The sequence below is a fragment of the Hypanus sabinus genome, unplaced genomic scaffold (assembly GCF_030144855.1).
Source record: "Hypanus sabinus isolate sHypSab1 unplaced genomic scaffold, sHypSab1.hap1 scaffold_2167, whole genome shotgun sequence".
Classification (NCBI taxonomy): domain Eukaryota; kingdom Metazoa; phylum Chordata; class Chondrichthyes; order Myliobatiformes; family Dasyatidae; genus Hypanus; species Hypanus sabinus.
The window spans coordinates 7,501-25,527 of NW_026780274.1; positions in this window are offsets into that span (position 1 = coordinate 7,501).

Consider the following 18,027-nt stretch of genomic DNA (forward strand, 5'->3'; position numbering starts at 1 on the left):
ATACCGCTTTCCCCAGGTCCTAGTAAAACCTCGTCACTGACAGCGGCAATATTTGCAGGATTAAGTTGAAGATTAAAGCCTGTCCCGAGCACATCAGGAGGGTGCTTAGGCCGGTTTCCGTGGCGTGAAGCGACTCCCCCCCGCCCTCCCCCGGATAGGACTCGTCACTGACAGCGGCAATATTTGCAGGATTAAGTTGAAGATTAAAGCCTGTCCCGAGCACATCAGGAGGGTGCTTAGGCCGGTTTCCGTGGCGTGAAGCGACTCCCCCCCGCCCTCCCCCGGATAGGACTCGTCACTGACAGCGGCAATATTTGCAGGATTAAGTTGAAGATTAAAGCCTGTCCCGAGCACATCAGGAGGGTGCTTAGGCCGGTTTCCGTGGCGTGAAGCGACTCCCCCCCGCCCTCCCCCGCCGTTTTGCCGGTACCCGTTTTCAGCGATGTGTGTGGTGAGGAGGACACAACACGCCGCCCCGGCCGGGGCTCGAACCCACGCCCTTCGGGTCGCCAGTCCGACGCCCTAACCGCCGGGCCGCCCGCCGCGCCCATGTGTGCAGGCTAAACGGGAACGCAGAAAGTGACACGTTCCACTCCGTGGTTTTGTTTGCTTGAAGCGTGTTGCCAGCCAATGTTCGGTGCTCTGCCAAGAAAAGTTTCAACAACATCCTTGAATGCTTTCCATGCGCTGATGCTTTTAATGCGGAGAAGTGTGAGCTGCTACATTTTGGAAGGAGCAATCCAAACAGGACATACCTGGTAAATGGTCGGGCATTGAGGAATGCAGTAGAGCGGAGTGATCTGGGAATAATGGCGCATAGTTCCCTGAAGGTGGAATCTCATGTGGATAGGGTGGTGAAGAAAGCTTTTGGTACGCTGGCCTTTATCAATCAGAGTATTGAGTGTAGGAGTTGGGATGTGATGTTAAAATTGTACAAGGCATTGGTGAGGCCGGATTTGGAGTATTGTGTACAGTTCTGGTCACCGAATTATAGGAAAGATGTCAACAAAATAGAGAGAGTGAAGAGAAGATTTACTAGAATGTTATAAAAACACAAGATGCTGGCAGAACTCGGCAGGCCAGACAGCACCTATGGGAGGAGGTAGTGACGACGTTTCGGGCCGATACCCTTCATCAGGACTGAAGGGTTTCGGCCCGAAATGTCGTCACTACCTCCTCCCATAGATGCTGTCTGGCCTGCTGAGTTCTGCCAGCATTTTGTGTTTTTATTTCTTTCCAGCATCTGCAGATTTGCTCGTGTTACTAGAATGTTACCTGGGTTTCAACAGCTAAGTTACTGAGAAAGATTGAAAAAGTTAGGTCTTTATTCTTTGGAGCATAGAAGATTGAGGGGGGACTTGATAGAGATATTTAAAATTATGAGGGGGATAGATAGAGTTGATGTGGATAGGCTTTTCCCATTGAGAGTGGGGGAGATTCAAAGAAGAGGACATGAGTTGAGAGTTAGGGGGCAAAAGTTTAAGGGTAACACGAGGGCGAATTGCTTTACTCAGAGAGTGGTAGCTGTGTGGAACGAGCTTCCAGTAGAAGTGGTAGAGGCAGGTTCGGTATTGTCATTCAAAGTAAAATTGGATGGGTATATGGGCAGGAAAGGAATGGAGGGTTATGGGCTGAGTGCGGGTCAGTGGACTAGGTGAGGGTGAACGTTCGGCACGGACTAGAAGGGCCGAACGGCCTGTTTCCGTGCTGTAATGGTTGTGAAGTGGAAAAGCCGTTGGTTTCGGAAGTCTGGCGTGCTGCGCACGGGGGTCACAAACTGGGCCCGCCCGGAGCTGACTTCACCTGAGCCACGGGTGAGAGCGGAGTGTCCGGCGGGGAACGGAGGCGAGTGAGCTGCCCCCTGGGTACCCCTCACGCCACAAACCCCACACGTTACTCTCCCAAACCTCCCGCCAACTCCTCTCATCGACACCCGAGGACCGACGAACCCACCTACCCACGGCCGGGACGCGGGAGAAGCCCTCGGCGGTTGGGAGAGCGTGCAGACTCCACAAAGACAGCACCTGAGGTGAAAGTTCAAAGCACCCGTCACCTTAGACTGCCCTCAGACTTCTTTCACACCCACAAATTCAAAGTTCAAAGTAAACTTCATTATCAAAGTACGTCTACGTCACCAGGTCCAGCCCCGAGATTCATTTTCCCGCGGGCATACTCTGCAAATCGATAGAATAGTGACTGTAAACAGGAGCGGTGAAAGGTCAGCCGGAGTGCAGAAGATAACGAACTGCGCCCACGCAGAAATGAATAAGTAGCGATAAACACCGAGAGCGTGAGTTATCAAGAGAACTCGAAGTGAGATCATTGGTTGTGGGAACATCTCAATGGATGAGCAAATGAGCAACACACACAAAATGCCGGTGGAACACAGCGGGCCAGGCAGCGTCTACAGAGAGAAGCACTTCGTCAGGACTCAGAACAGGTTCAATACCGCCCCCTGCTGACCGGGAGGATTCAGGAGAGTGGTCCCAACATCTAAAACAGGTTCAATACCGCCCCCTGCTGACCGGGAGGATTCAGGAGAGTGGTCCCAACATCTAAAACAGGTTCAATACCGCCCCCTGCTGACCGGGAGGATTCAGGAGAGTGGTCCCAACATCTAAAACAGGTTCAATACCGCCACCTGCTGACCGGGAGGATTCAGGAGAGTGGTCCCAACATCTAAAACAGTTTCAATACCACCCCCTGCTGACCGGGAGGATTCAGGAGAGTGGTCCCAATATCTAAAACAGGTTCAATACTGCCCCCTGCTGACCGGGAGTGTGAGGAGGATTCAGGAGAGTGGTCCCAACATCTAAAACAGGTTCAATACCGTCCGCTGCTGACCGGGAGGATTCAGGAGAGTGGTCCCAACATCTAAAACAGGTTCAATACCACCCCCAGCTGACCGGGAGTGTGAGGAGGATTCAGGAATTCAGGATTCAGATGCTGGAAATTCAAACAACACACACAAAATGCCAGACAGCGTCTATAGGGAGAAGCACTGTCGACGTTCCGGGCCGAGACCCTTCGTCGGGACTGACCGAAAGGAGATTTGAAATTTGAAAATTTGAAAAGAGATTTGAAAGTAGTGGGGGGAGGGGGAATGCAAAATGATAGGGGAAGACCGGAGGGGGTGGGATGAAGCTGAGAGCTGGAAAGGTGATTGGCAAAAGGGATACAGAGCTGGAGAAGGGAAAGGATCATGGGACGGGAGGCCTCAGGAGAAAGAAAGGGGGAGGGGAGCACCAGAGGGAGATGGAGAACAGGCAGGGTGATGGGCAGAGAGGGATAGAGAGGAAAAAAAGAGAGAAAAGAAAAGGGAGAAATTAATAACAAACAAACAAACAAGCAAATAAATAAATAAGGGATGGGGTAAGAAGCGGAGGAGGAGCATTAACGGAAGTTAGAGAAGTCAATGTTCATGCCATCAGGTTAGAGGCTACCCAGCCAGTATATAAGGTGTTGTTCCTCCAACCTGAGTTTGGATTCATCTTGACAGTAGAGGATAGACATATCAGAATGGGAATGGGACATGGAATTAAAATGTGTGGCCACAGGGAGATACTGCTTTCTCTGGCGGACAGAACGGTTTCCCAGTCTGCGTCAGGTCTCACTGATATATAAAAGTCCACACCAGGAGCAAATGAGTGTAGTTACCCCCTTTTGTTCAAGAGCCTGACGGTTGAGGAGGTAATAACTTAGGAACATAAAAAAACCTACAGCACAATAGAGGCCCCTTAGCCCGCAGAGCTGAGCCGAACAACAACTATTCCTGAACCTGGTGGTGTGGTTCCTGAGGCTCCTGTACCTCCTTCCTGATGGTTCATGGGTGATAACTGTCCCTGATCTGGTGGTGTGGGTCCAAGGGCTCCCGTACCTCCTTCCTGATGGTTGAGGGGTAGTAACTGTCCCTGAACCTGGTGGTGTGGGGTCCTCGGGCTCCTGTACCTCCTTCCTGATGGTTGAGGGGTGATAACTGTTCCTGAACCTGCTGGTATGGGTCCTGAGGCTACTATACCTTCTTCCTGATGGTTGAGGGGTGATAACCGTCCCTGAACCTAGTGGTGTAGGTCCTGAGGCTTCTGTACCTCCTTCCTTATGGTTGAGGGGTAATAACTGTCCCTGAACCCGGTGGTGTGGGACCCAAGGCTCCTGTACCTCCTTCCGGATGGTTGAGGGGTAATAACTGTCCCTGAACCTGGTGTTGTGGGTCCTGAGGCTCCAGTACATCCTTCCTGATGGTTGAGGGGTGATAATAGTCCCTGAACCTGGTGGTGTGGGTCCGGAGGCTCCTGTACCTCCTTCCTGATGGGTGATGGGTAATAACTGTCGCTGAACCTGGTGGTGTGGGTCCTGAGGCTCCTGTACCTCCTTCCTGATGGTTGAGGGGTGATAACAGTCCCTGAACCTGGTGGTGTGGGTCCTGAGGCTCCTGTACCTCCTTCCTGATGGTTGAGGGATGATAACTGTCCCTGAACCTGGTGGTGTGGGTCCTGAGGCTCCTGTACCTCCTTCCTGATGAATGAGGGGTGATAACTGTCCCTGAACCTGGTGGTGTGGATCCTGAGGCTCCTGTACCTCCTTCCTGATGGTTGAGGGGTGATAACTGTCCCTGAACCTGGTGGAGTGGATCCTGAGGCTCTGGTACCTCCTTCCTAATGGTCGAGGGGTGATAACTGTCCCTGAACCTGGTGGTGTGGGTCCTGAGGCTCCTGTACCTCCTTCCTGATGGTTGAGGGATGATAACTGTCCCTGAACCTGGTGGTGTGGGTCCGGTGGCTCCTGTACCTCCTTCCTGATGGTTGAGGGGTGATAACAGTCCCTGAACCTGGTGGTGTGGGTCCTGAGGCTCCTGTACCTCCTTCCTAATGGTAGAGGGATGATAACTGTCCCTGAACCTGGTGGTGTGAGTCCTGAGGCTCCGGTACCTCCTTCCTGATGGTTGAGGGGTGATAACAGTCCCTGAACCTGGTGGTGTGGGTCCTGAGGCTCCTGTACCTCCTTCCTAATGGTTGAGGGATGATAACTGTCCCTGAACCTAGTGGTGAGGGTCCTGAAGCTTCTTCCTTATGGTTGAGGGGTAATAACTGTACCTGCCTCTGGTGGTGTGGGTCCCGAGGCTCCTATACCTCCTTCCAGATGGTTGGGGGGTAATAACTGTCCCTGAACCTGGTGGTGTGGGTCCTGAGGCTCCTGTACATCCTTCCTGATGGTTGAGGGGTAATAGCTGTCCCTGAACCTGGTGGTGTGAGTCCTGAGGCTCCTGTACCTGCTTCCTGATGGTTGAGGGGTGATAATAGTCCCTGAACCTGGTGCTGTTGGTTCTGAGGCTCCTGTACCACCGTCCTGATGGTTGAGGGGTAATAACTGTCCCTGAACCTGGTGGTGTGGGTCCTGAGGCTCCTGTACCTCCTTCCTGATGGTTGAGGGATGATAACTGTCCCTGAACCTGGTGGTGTGGGTCCGGAGGCTCCTGTACCTCCTTCCTGATGGTTGAGGGGTGATAACAGTCCCTGAACCTGGTGGTGTGGGTCCTGAGGCTCCTGTACCTCCTTCCTGATGGTTGAGGGATGGTTACTGTCCCTGAACCTGGTGGTGTGGGTACTGAGGCTCCTGTACCTCCTTCCTGATGGTTGAGCGGTGATAACTGTCCCTGAACCTAGTGGTGTGGGTCCTGAGGCTTCTGTAGATCCTTCCTTATGGTTGAGGGGTAATAACTGTCCCTGACTCTGGTGGTGTGGGTCCTGAGGCTCCTGTACAACCTTCCTGATGGTTGAGGGGTAATAGCTGTCCCTGAACCTGGTGGTGTGGGTCCTGAGGCTTCTGTACCTCCTTCCTTATGGTTGAGGGGTAATAACTGTCCCTGAACCCGGTGGTGTGGGACCCAAGGCTCCTGTACCTCCTTCCGGATGGTTGAGGGGTAATAACTGTCCCTGAACCTGGTGTTGTGGGTCCTGAGGCTCCAGTACATCCTTCCTGATGGTTGAGGGGTAATAGCTGACCCTGAATGTGGTGATGCGGGTCCAGAGGCTCCCGTACATCCTTCTTGATTGTTGAGGGGTAATAACTGTCCCTGAACCTGGTGGTGTGAGTCCTGAGGCTCCTGTACCTGTTTCCTGATGGTTGAGGGGTGATAATAGTCCCTGAACCTGGTGGTGTGGGTCCGGAGGCTCCTGTACCTCCTTCCTGATGGGTGATGGGTAATAACTGTCCCTGAACCTGGTGGTGCTGGTCCTGAGGCTCCTGTACCTCCATCCTGATGGTTGAGGGGTAATAACTGTCCCTGAACCTGGTGGTGAGGGTCCTGAGGCTCCTGTACCTCCTTCCTGATGGTTGAGGGATGATAACTGTCCCTGAACCTGGTGGTGTTGGTCCTGAGGCTCCTGTACCTCCTTCCTGATGGTTGAGGGATGATAACTGTCCCTGAACATGGTGGTGTTGGTCCTGAGGCTCCTGTACCTCCTTCCTGATGGTTGAGGGGTGATAACTGTCCCTGAACCTGGTGGTGTGGATCCTGAGGCTCCTGTACCTCCTTCCTGATGGTTGAGGGGTGATAACTGTCCCTGAACCTGGTGGAGTGGATCCTGAGGCTCCGGTACCTTCTTCCTAATGGTCGAGGGGTAGTTACTGTCCCTGAACCTGGTGGTGTGGGTCCTGAGGCTCCTGTACCTCCTTCCTGATGGTTGAGGGGTGATAACTGTTCCTGAACCTGCTGGTGTGGGTCCTGAGGTTACTATACCTCCTTCCTGATGGTTGAGGGGTGATAACTGTCCCTGAACCTGGTGGTGTGGGTCCTGAGGCTCCGGTACCTCCTTCCTGATGGTTGAGGGGTGATAACTGTCCCTGAACCTGGTGGTGTGGGTCCTGAGGCTCCTGTACCTCCTTCCTGATGGTTGAGGGATGATAACTGTCCCTGAACCTGGTGGTGTGGGTCCGGTGGCTCCTGTACCTCCTTCCTGATGGTTGAGGGGTGATAACAGTCCCTGAACCTGGTGGTGTGGGTCCTGAGGCTCCTGTACCTCCTTCCTGATGGTTGAGGGGTGATAACTGTTCCTGAACCTGCTGGTGTGGGTCCTGGGGTTACTATACCTCCTTACTGATGGTTGAGGGGTGATAACTGTCCCTGAACCTGGTGGTGTGGGTCCTGAGGCTCCTGTACCTCCTTCCTGATGGTTGAGGGGTGATAACTGTCCCTGAACCTGGTGGTGTGGGTCCTGAGGCTCCTGTACCTCCTTCCTGATGGTTGAGGGATGATAACTGTCCCTGAACCTGGTGGTGTGGGTCCGGTGGCTCCTGTACCTCCGTCCTGATGGTTGAGGGGTGATAACAGTCCCTGAACCTGGTGGTGTGGGTCCTGAGGCTCCTGTACCTCCTTCCTAATGGTTGAGGGATGATAACTGTCCCTGAACCTGGTGGTGTGGGTCCTGAGGCTCCTGTACCTCCTTCCTGATGGTTGAGGGGTGATAACTGTCCCTGAACCTGGTGGTGTGGGTCCCGAGGCTCCTATACCTCCTTCCTGATGGTTGGGGGGTAATAACTGTCCCTGAACCTGGTGGTGTGGGTCCTGAGGCTCCTGTACCTCCTTCCTTATGGTTGAGGGGTAATAACTGTACCTGCCTCTGGTGGTGTGGGTCCCGAGGCTCCTATACCTCCTTCCAGATGGTTGGGGGGTAATAACTGTCCCTGAACCTGGTGGTGTGGGTCCTGAGGCTCCTGTACATCCTTCCTGATGGTTGAGGGGTAATAGCTGTCCCTGAACCTGGTGGTGTGAGTCCTGAGGCTCCTGTACCTGCTTCCTGATGGTTGAGGGGTGATAATAGTCCCTGAACCTGGTGGTGTGGGTCCTGAGGCTCCTGTACCTCCTTCCTGATGGTTGAGGGATGATAACTGTCCCTGAACCTGGTGGTGTGGGTCCGGAGGCTCCTGTACCTCCTTCCTGATGGTTGAGGGGTAATTACTGTCCCTGAACCTGGTGGTGTTGGTCCTGAGGCTCCTGTACCTCCTTCCAGATGGTTGAGGGGTAATAACTGTCCCTGAACCTGGTGGTGTGGGTCCTGAGGCTCCTGTACCTCCTTCCTAATGGTCGAGAGGTAATTACTGTCCCTGAACCTGGTGGTGTTGGTCCTGAGGCTCCTGTACCTCCTTCCAGATGGTTGAGGGGTAATAACTGTCCCTGAACCTGGTGGTGTGGGTCCTGAGGCTCCTGTACCTCCTTCCTGATGGTTGAGGGGTAATAACTGTCCCTGAAACTGGTGGTGTGAGTCCTGAGGCTCCTGTACCTGCTTCCTGATGGTTGAGTGGTGATAACTGTTCCTGAACCTGCTGGTGTGGGTCCTGAGGCTACTATACCTCCTTCCTGATGGTTGAGGGGTGATAACTGTCCCTGAACCTAGTGGTGTGGGTCCTGAGGCTTCTGTACCTCCTTCCTTATGGTTCAGGGGTAATAACTGTCCCTGACTCTGGTGGTGTGGGTCCTGAGGCTCCTGTACAACCTTCCTGATGGTTGAGGGGTAATAGCTGTCCCTGAACCTGGTGGTGTGGGTCCTGAGGCTTCTGTACCTCCTTCCTTATGGTTGAGGGGTAATAACTGTCCCTGAACCCGGTGGTGTGGGACCCAAGGCTCCTGTACCTCCTTCCGGATGGTTGAGGGGTAATAACTGTCCCTGAACCTGGTGTTGTGGGTCCTGAGGCTCCAGTACATCCTTCCTGATGGTCGAGGGGTGATAACTGTCCCTGAACCTGGTGGTGTGGGTCCTGAGGCTCCTGTACCTCCTTCCTGATGGTTGAGGGATGATAACTGTCCCTGAACCTGGTGGTGTGGGTCCGGTGGCTCCTGTACCTCCTTCCTGATGGTTGAGGGGTGATAACAGTCCCTGAACCTGGTGGTGTGGGTCCTGAGGCTCCTGTACCTCCTTCCTAATGGTAGAGGGATGATAACTGTCCCTGAACCTGGTGGTGTGAGTCCTGAGGCTCCGGTACCTCCTTCCTGATGGTTGAGGGGTGATAACAGTCCCTGAACCTGGTGGTGTGGGTCCTGAGGCTCCTGTACCTCCTTCCTAATGGTTGAGGGATGATAACTGTCCCTGAACCTAGTGGTGAGGGTCCTGAAGCTTCTTCCTTATGGTTGAGGGGTAATAACTGTACCTGCCTCTGGTGGTGTGGGTCCCGAGGCTCCTATACCTCCTTCCAGATGGTTGGGGGGTAATAACTGTCCCTGAACCTGGTGGTGTGGGTCCTGAGGCTCCTGTACATCCTTCCTGATGGTTGAGGGGTAATAGCTGTCCCTGAACCTGGTGGTGTGAGTCCTGAGGCTCCTGTACCTGCTTCCTGATGGTTGAGGGGTGATAATAGTCCCTGAACCTGGTGCTGTTGGTTCTGAGGCTCCTGTACCACCGTCCTGATGGTTGAGGGGTAATAACTGTCCCTGAACCTGGTGGTGTGGGTCCTGAGGCTCCTGTACCTCCTTCCTGATGGTTGAGGGATGATAACTGTCCCTGAACCTGGTGGTGTGGGTCCGGAGGCTCCTGTACCTCCTTCCTGATGGTTGAGGGGTGATAACAGTCCCTGAACCTGGTGGTGTGGGTCCTGAGGCTCCTGTACCTCCTTCCTGATGGTTGAGGGATGGTTACTGTCCCTGAACCTGGTGGTGTGGGTACTGAGGCTCCTGTACCTCCTTCCTGATGGTTGAGCGGTGATAACTGTCCCTGAACCTAGTGGTGTGGGTCCTGAGGCTTCTGTAGATCCTTCCTTATGGTTGAGGGGTAATAACTGTCCCTGACTCTGGTGGTGTGGGTCCTGAGGCTCCTGTACAACCTTCCTGATGGTTGAGGGGTAATAGCTGTCCCTGAACCTGGTGGTGTGGGTCCTGAGGCTTCTGTACCTCCTTCCTTATGGTTGAGGGGTAATAACTGTCCCTGAACCCGGTGGTGTGGGACCCAAGGCTCCTGTACCTCCTTCCGGATGGTTGAGGGGTAATAACTGTCCCTGAACCTGGTGTTGTGGGTCCTGAGGCTCCAGTACATCCTTCCTGATGGTTGAGGGGTAATAGCTGACCCTGAATGTGGTGATGCGGGTCCAGAGGCTCCCGTACATCCTTCTTGATTGTTGAGGGGTAATAACTGTCCCTGAACCTGGTGGTGTGAGTCCTGAGGCTCCTGTACCTGTTTCCTGATGGTTGAGGGGTGATAATAGTCCCTGAACCTGGTGGTGTGGGTCCGGAGGCTCCTGTACCTCCTTCCTGATGGGTGATGGGTAATAACTGTCCCTGAACCTGGTGGTGCTGGTCCTGAGGCTCCTGTACCTCCATCCTGATGGTTGAGGGGTAATAACTGTCCCTGAACCTGGTGGTGAGGGTCCTGAGGCTCCTGTACCTCCTTCCTGATGGTTGAGGGATGATAACTGTCCCTGAACCTGGTGGTGTTGGTCCTGAGGCTCCTGTACCTCCTTCCTGATGGTTGAGGGATGATAACTGTCCCTGAACATGGTGGTGTTGGTCCTGAGGCTCCTGTACCTCCTTCCTGATGGTTGAGGGGTGATAACTGTCCCTGAACCTGGTGGTGTGGATCCTGAGGCTCCTGTACCTCCTTCCTGATGGTTGAGGGGTGATAACTGTCCCTGAACCTGGTGGAGTGGATCCTGAGGCTCCGGTACCTTCTTCCTAATGGTCGAGGGGTAGTTACTGTCCCTGAACCTGGTGGTGTGGGTCCTGAGGCTCCTGTACCTCCTTCCTGATGGTTGAGGGGTGATAACTGTTCCTGAACCTGCTGGTGTGGGTCCTGAGGTTACTATACCTCCTTCCTGATGGTTGAGGGGTGATAACTGTCCCTGAACCTGGTGGTGTGGGTCCTGAGGCTCCGGTACCTCCTTCCTGATGGTTGAGGGGTGATAACTGTCCCTGAACCTGGTGGTGTGGGTCCTGAGGCTCCTGTACCTCCTTCCTGATGGTTGAGGGATGATAACTGTCCCTGAACCTGGTGGTGTGGGTCCGGTGGCTCCTGTACCTCCTTCCTGATGGTTGAGGGGTGATAACAGTCCCTGAACCTGGTGGTGTGGGTCCTGAGGCTCCTGTACCTCCTTCCTGATGGTTGAGGGGTGATAACTGTTCCTGAACCTGCTGGTGTGGGTCCTGGGGTTACTATACCTCCTTACTGATGGTTGAGGGGTGATAACTGTCCCTGAACCTGGTGGTGTGGGTCCTGAGGCTCCTGTACCTCCTTCCTGATGGTTGAGGGGTGATAACTGTCCCTGAACCTGGTGGTGTGGGTCCTGAGGCTCCTGTACCTCCTTCCTGATGGTTGAGGGATGATAACTGTCCCTGAACCTGGTGGTGTGGGTCCGGTGGCTCCTGTACCTCCGTCCTGATGGTTGAGGGGTGATAACAGTCCCTGAACCTGGTGGTGTGGGTCCTGAGGCTCCTGTACCTCCTTCCTAATGGTTGAGGGATGATAACTGTCCCTGAACCTGGTGGTGTGGGTCCTGAGGCTCCTGTACCTCCTTCCTGATGGTTGAGGGGTGATAACTGTCCCTGAACCTGGTGGTGTGGGTCCCGAGGCTCCTATACCTCCTTCCTGATGGTTGGGGGGTAATAACTGTCCCTGAACCTGGTGGTGTGGGTCCTGAGGCTCCTGTACCTCCTTCCTTATGGTTGAGGGGTAATAACTGTACCTGCCTCTGGTGGTGTGGGTCCCGAGGCTCCTATACCTCCTTCCAGATGGTTGGGGGGTAATAACTGTCCCTGAACCTGGTGGTGTGGGTCCTGAGGCTCCTGTACATCCTTCCTGATGGTTGAGGGGTAATAGCTGTCCCTGAACCTGGTGGTGTGAGTCCTGAGGCTCCTGTACCTGCTTCCTGATGGTTGAGGGGTGATAATAGTCCCTGAACCTGGTGGTGTGGGTCCTGAGGCTCCTGTACCTCCTTCCTGATGGTTGAGGGATGATAACTGTCCCTGAACCTGGTGGTGTGGGTCCGGAGGCTCCTGTACCTCCTTCCTGATGGTTGAGGGGTAATTACTGTCCCTGAACCTGGTGGTGTTGGTCCTGAGGCTCCTGTACCTCCTTCCAGATGGTTGAGGGGTAATAACTGTCCCTGAACCTGGTGGTGTGGGTCCTGAGGCTCCTGTACCTCCTTCCTAATGGTCGAGAGGTAATTACTGTCCCTGAACCTGGTGGTGTTGGTCCTGAGGCTCCTGTACCTCCTTCCAGATGGTTGAGGGGTAATAACTGTCCCTGAACCTGGTGGTGTGGGTCCTGAGGCTCCTGTACCTCCTTCCTGATGGTTGAGGGGTAATAACTGTCCCTGAAACTGGTGGTGTGAGTCCTGAGGCTCCTGTACCTGCTTCCTGATGGTTGAGTGGTGATAACTGTTCCTGAACCTGCTGGTGTGGGTCCTGAGGCTACTATACCTCCTTCCTGATGGTTGAGGGGTGATAACTGTCCCTGAACCTAGTGGTGTGGGTCCTGAGGCTTCTGTACCTCCTTCCTTATGGTTCAGGGGTAATAACTGTCCCTGACTCTGGTGGTGTGGGTCCTGAGGCTCCTGTACAACCTTCCTGATGGTTGAGGGGTAATAGCTGTCCCTGAACCTGGTGGTGTGGGTCCTGAGGCTTCTGTACCTCCTTCCTTATGGTTGAGGGGTAATAACTGTCCCTGAACCCGGTGGTGTGGGACCCAAGGCTCCTGTACCTCCTTCCGGATGGTTGAGGGGTAATAACTGTCCCTGAACCTGGTGTTGTGGGTCCTGAGGCTCCAGTACATCCTTCCTGATGGTTGAGGGGTAATAGCTGACCCTGAATGTGGTGATGCAGGTCCAGAGGCTCCCGTACCTCCTTCTTGATTGTTGAGGGGTAATAACTGTCCCTGAACCTGGTGGTGTGAGTCCTGAGGCTCCTGTACCTGTTTCCTGATGGTTGAGGGGTGATAATAGTCCCTGAACCTGGTGGTGTGGGTCCGGAGGCTCCTGTACCTCCTTCCTGATGGGTGATGGGTAATAACTGTCCCTGAACCTGGTGGTGCTGGTCCTGAGGCTCCTGTACCTCCATCCTGATGGTTGAGGGGTAATAACTGTCCCTGAACCTGGTGGTGAGGGTCCTGAGGCTCCTGTACCTCCTTCCTGATGGTTGAGGGATGATAACTGTCCCTGAACCTGGTGGTGTTGGTCCTGAGGCTCCTGTACCTCCTTCCTGATGGTTGAGGGATGATAACTGTCCCTGAACCTGGTGGTGTGGGTCCTGAGGCTCCTGTACCTCCTTCCTGATGAATGAGGGGTGATAACTGTCCCTGAACCTGGTGGTGTGGATCCTGAGGCTCCTGTACCTCCTTCCTGATGGTTGAGGGGTGATAACTGTCCCTGAACCTGGTGGAGTGGATCCTGAGGCTCTGGTACCTCCTTCCTAATGGTCGAGGGGTGATAACTGTCCCTGAACCTGGTGGTGTGGGTCCTGAGGCTCCTGTACCTGTTTCCTGATGGTTGAGGGGTGATAATAGTCCCTGAACCTGGTGGTGTGGGGCCGGAGGCTCCTGTACCTCCTTCCTGATGGGTGATGGGTAATAACTGTCCCTGAACCTGGTGGTGCTGGTCCTGAGGCTCCTGTACCTCCATCCTGATGGTTGAGGGGTAATAACTGTCCCTGAACCTGGTGGTGAGGGTCCTGAGGCTCCTGTACCTCCTTCCTGATGGTTGAGGGATGATAACTGTCCCTGAACCTGGTGGTGTTGGTCCTGAGGCTCCTGTACCTCCTTCCTGATGGTTGAGGGATGATAACTGTCCCTGAACCTGGTGGTGTGGGTCCTGAGGCTCCTGTACCTCCTTCCTGATGGTTGAGGGGTGATAACTGTCCCTGAACCTGGTGGTGTGGATCCTGAGGCTCCTGTACCTCCTTCCTGATGGTTGAGGGGTGATAACTGTCCCTGAACCTGGTGGAGTGGATCCTGAGGCTCCGGTACCTTCTTCCTAATGGTCGAGGGGTAGTTACTGTCCCTGAACCTGGTGGTGTGGGTCCTGAGGCTCCTGTACCTCCTTCCTGATGGTTGAGGGGTGATAACTGTTCCTGAACCTGCTGGTGTGGGTCCTGAGGTTACTATACCTCCTTCGTGATGGTTGAGGGGTGATAACTGTCCCTGAACCTGGTGGTGTGGGTCCTGAGGCTCCTGTACCTCCTTCCTGATGGTTGAGGGGTGATAACTGTCCCTGAACCTGGTGGTGTGGGTCCTGAGGCTCCTGTACCTCCTTCCTGATGGTTGAGGGATGATAACTGTCCCTGAACCTGGTGGTGTTGGTCCGGTGGCTCCTGTACCTCCTTCCTGATGGTTGAGGAGTGATAACAGTCCCTGAACCTGGTGGTGTGGGTCCTGAGGCTCCTGTACCTCCTTCCTGATGGTTGAGGGGTGATAACTGTTCCTGAACCTGCTGGTGTGGGTCCTGGGGTTACTATACCTTCTTCCTGATGGTTGAGGGGTGATAACTGTCCCTGAACCTGGTGGTGTGGGTCCTGAGGCTCCTGTACCTCCTTCCTGATGGTTGAGGGGTGATAACTGTCCCTGAACCTGGTGGTGTGGGTCCTGAGGCTCCTGTACCTCCTTCCTGATGGTTGAGGGATGATAACTGTCCCTGAACCTGGTGGTGTGGGTCCGGTGGCTCCTGTACCTCCTTCCTGATGGTTGAGGGGTGATAACAGTCCCTGAACCTGGTGGTGTGGGTCCTGAGGCTCCTGTACCTCCTTCCTAATGGTTGAGGGATGATAACTGTCCCTGAACCTGGTGGTGTGGGTCCTGAGGCTCCTGTACCTCCTTCCTGATGGTTGAGGGCTGATAACTGTCCCTGAACCTGGTGGTGTGGATCCTGAGGCTCCTGTACCTCCTTCCTGATGGTTGAGGGGTGATAACTGTCCCTGAACCTAGTGGTGTGGGTCCTGAGGCTTCTGTACCTCCTTCCTTATGGTTGAGGGGTAATAACTGTACCTGCCTCTGGTGGTGTGGGTCCCGAGGCTCCTATACCTCCTTCCAGATGGTTGGGGGGTAATAACTGTCCCTGAACCTGGTGGTGTGGGTCCTGAGGCTCCTGTACATCCTTCCTGATGGTTGAGGGGTAATAGCTGTCCCTGAACCTTGTGGTGTGAGTCCTGAGGCTCCTGTACCTGCTTCCTGATGGTTGAGGGGTGATAATAGTCCCTGAACCTGGTGGTGTTGGTTCTGAGGCTCCTGTACCACCGTCCTGATGGTTGAGGGGTAATAACTGTCCCTGAACCTGGTGGTGTGGGTCCTGAGGCTCCTGTACCTCCTTCCTGATGGTTGAGGGATGATAACTGTCCCTGAACCTGGTGGTGTGGGTCCGGAGGCTCCTGTACCTCCTTCCTGATGGTTGAGGGGTGATAACTGTCCCTGAACCTGGTGGTGTGGTTCCTGAGGCTCCTGTACCTCCTTCCTAATGGTCGAGAGGTAATTACTGTCCCTGAACCTGGTGGTGTTGGTCCTGAGGCTCCTGTACCTCCTTCCAGATGGTTGAGGGGTAATAACTGTCCCTGAACCTGGTGGTGTGGGTCCTGAGGCTCCTGTACCTCCTTCCTGATGGTTGAGGGGTAATAACTGTCCCTGAAACTGGTGGTGTGAGTCCTGAGGCTCCTGTACCTCCTTCCGGATGGTTGAGGGGTAATAACTGTCCCTGAACCTGGTGTTGTGGGTCCTGAGGCTCCAGTACATCCTTCCTGATGGTTGAGGGGTAATAGCTGACCCTGAATGTGGTGATGCGGGACCAGAGGCTCCCGTACATCCTTCTTGATTGTTGAGGGGTAATAACTGTCCCTGAACCTGGTGGTGTGAGTCCTGAGGCTCCTGTACCTGTTTCCTGATGGTTGAGGGGTGATAATAGTCCCTGAACCTGGTGGTGTGGGTCCGGAGGCTCCTGTACCTCCTTCCTGATGGGTGATGGGTAATAACTGTCCCTGAACCTGGTGGTGCTGGTCCTGAGGCTCCTGTACCTCCATCCTGATGGTTGAGGGGTGATAATAGTCCCTGAACCTGGTGGTGTGGGTCCGGAGGCTCCTGTACCTCCTTCCTGATGGTTGAGGGGTGATAACTGTCCCTGAACCTGGTGGTGTGGATCCTGAGGCTCCTGTACCTCCTTCCTGATGGTTGAGGGGTGATAACTGTCCCTGAACCTGGTGGAGTGGATCCTGAGGCTCCGGTACCTTCTTCCTAATGGTCGAGGGGTAGTTACTGTCCCTGAACCTGGTGGTGTGGGTCCTGAGGCTCCTGTACCTCCTTCCTGATGGTTGAGGGGTGATAACTGTTCCTGAACCTGCTGGTGTGGGTCCTGAGGTTACTATACCTCCTTCCTGATGGTTGAGGGGTGATAACTGTCCCTGAACCTGGTGGTGTGGGTCCTGAGGCTCCTGTACCTCCTTCCTGATGGTTGAGGGGTGATAACTGTCCCTGAACCTGGTGGTGTGGGTCCTGAGGCTCCTGTACCTCCTTCCTGATGGTTGAGGGATGAAAACTGTCCCTGAACCTGGTGGTGTGGGTCCGGTGGCTCCTGTACCTCCTTCCTGATGGTTGAGGAGTGATAACAGTCCCTGAACCTGGTGGTGTGGGTCCTGAGGCTCCTGTACCTCCTTCCTGATGGTTGAGGGGTGATAACTGTTCCTGAACCTGCTGGTGTGGGTCCTGGGGTTACTATACCTCCTTCCTGATGGTTGAGGGGTGATAACTGTCCCTGAACCTGGTGGTGTGGGTCCTGAGGCTCCTGTACCTCCTTCCTGATGGTTGAGGGGTGATAACTGTCCCTGAACCTGGTGGTGTGGGTCCTGAGGCTCCTGTACCTCCTTCCTGATGGTTGAGGGATGATAACTGTCCCTGAACCTGGTGGTGTGGGTCCGGTGGCTCCTGTACCTCCTTCCTGATGGTTGAGGAGTGATAACAGTCCCTGAACCTGGTGGTGTGGGTCCTGAGGCTCCTGTACCTCCTTCCTAATGGTTGAGGGATGATAACTGTCCCTGAACCTGGTGGTGTGGGTCCTGAGGCTCCTGTACCTCCTTCCTGATGGTTGAGGGCTGATAACTGTCCCTGAACCTGGTGGTGTGGATCCTGAGGCTCCTGTACCTCCTTCCTGATGGTTGAGGGGTGATAACTGTCCCTGAACCTAGTGGTGTGGGTCCTGAGGCTTCTGTACCTCCTTCCTTATGGTTGAGGGGTAATAACTGTACCTGCCTCTGGTGGTGTGGGTCCCGAGGCTCCTATACCTCCTTCCAGATGGTTGGGGGGTAATAACTGTCCCTGAACCTGGTGGTGTGGGTCCTGAGGCTCCTGTACATCCTTCCTGATGGTTGAGGGGTAATAACTGTCCCTGAAACTGGTGGTGTGAGTCCTGAGGCTCCTGTACCTGCTTCCTGATGGTTGAGGGGTAATAACTGTCCCTGAAACTGGTGGTGTGAGTCCTGAGGCTCCTGTACCTGCTTCCTGATGGTTGAGTGGTGATAACTGTTCCTGAACCTGCTGGTGTGGGTCCTGAGGCTACTATACCTCCTTCCTGATGGTTGAGGGGTGATAACTGTCCCTGAACCTAGTGGTGTGGGTCCTGAGGCTTCTGTACCTCCTTCCTTATGGTTCAGGGGTAATAACTGTCCCTGACTCTGGTGGTGTGGGTCCTGAGGCTCCTGTACAACCTTCCTGATGGTTGAGGGGTAATAGCTGTCCCTGAACCTGGTGGTGTGGGTCCTGAGGCTTCTGTACCTCCTTCCTTATGGTTGAGGGGTAATAACTGTCCCTGAACCCGGTGGTGTGGGACCCAAGGCTCCTGTACCTCCTTCCGGATGGTTGAGGGGTAATAACTGTCCCTGAACCTGGTGTTGTGGGTCCTGAGGCTCCAGTACATCCTTCCTGATGGTTGAGGGGTAATAGCTGACCCTGAATGTGGTGATGCGGGTCCAGAGGCTCCCGTACCTCCTTCTTGATTGTTGAGGGGTAATAACTGTCCCTGAAACTGGTGGTGTGAGTCCTGAGGCTCCTGTACCTGTTTCCTGATGGTTGAGGGGTGATA